The following is a 774-nucleotide window of genomic DNA, read 5'->3' as shown; positions in this document are numbered from 1 at the left end:
AGGGAGTAGCCGTATACTGGACTACCATCCAGAAATGTACCTGTCCGAAGGTAGCATCTGGTCAGATGAAGGTCTAACTTGGTCGTGCATTAGACTGTACTTGAGTTGAAGAAGGTCAGAATGGATCGTACGCTAGATCGTATCTGAGTTGTTGAGGGTCAGAATGGATCGTCCGTTAGATCGTATCTGAGTTGAAGAAGGTCAGAATGGATCGTACGCTAGATCGTATCTGAGTTGTTGAAGGTCAGAATGGATCATACATTAGATCGTCTCTGAGTTGTCGAAGGTCAGAATGGATCGTATGCTAGATCGTATCTGAGTTGAAGGAGTCATATGTTGAGCTGAATCAGAATGAACCGTATGTTAGGCTGTATCTGTATACGTTGTACTTGCAATAAATGTCTGGGATAGGCTTAAAGATGCCCTCGCTAGGAGGATATCGAAGTGTTGTCAGAATGAATGTTCCCATGAATTGCATCTGGAATATGTATCTGAATCTTGTCTGTGATTGATAAAGGCGTCTGCCTGAATGAGCCTTTTACTTTGACTATATCAGGAGGATAATTAACCTGCAAAGAAAAGTTAGCTTTATGCTATGTCATGATGCATGAGATGTTTTATGCTTTCGAAAATAAATGTGAATGTTGTATGCATGTGTATGCTGTGAAATGATGTAATGAATGAGTTATGCGTATGAGAAGTTCTGCTTGGGGACTCTACTGGGGAAGATAAATCCCCATCTACTGATTGGAGATATTCGTGTTGAGGACCCTC

The sequence above is a fragment of the Lathyrus oleraceus genome, chromosome 4 (genome assembly GCF_024323335.1).
Source record: "Lathyrus oleraceus cultivar Zhongwan6 chromosome 4, CAAS_Psat_ZW6_1.0, whole genome shotgun sequence".
Taxonomy (NCBI): domain Eukaryota; kingdom Viridiplantae; phylum Streptophyta; class Magnoliopsida; order Fabales; family Fabaceae; genus Lathyrus; species Lathyrus oleraceus.
The sequence above is the reverse complement of the archived record's forward strand: the minus strand, read 5'-3'. Positions refer to the sequence as shown.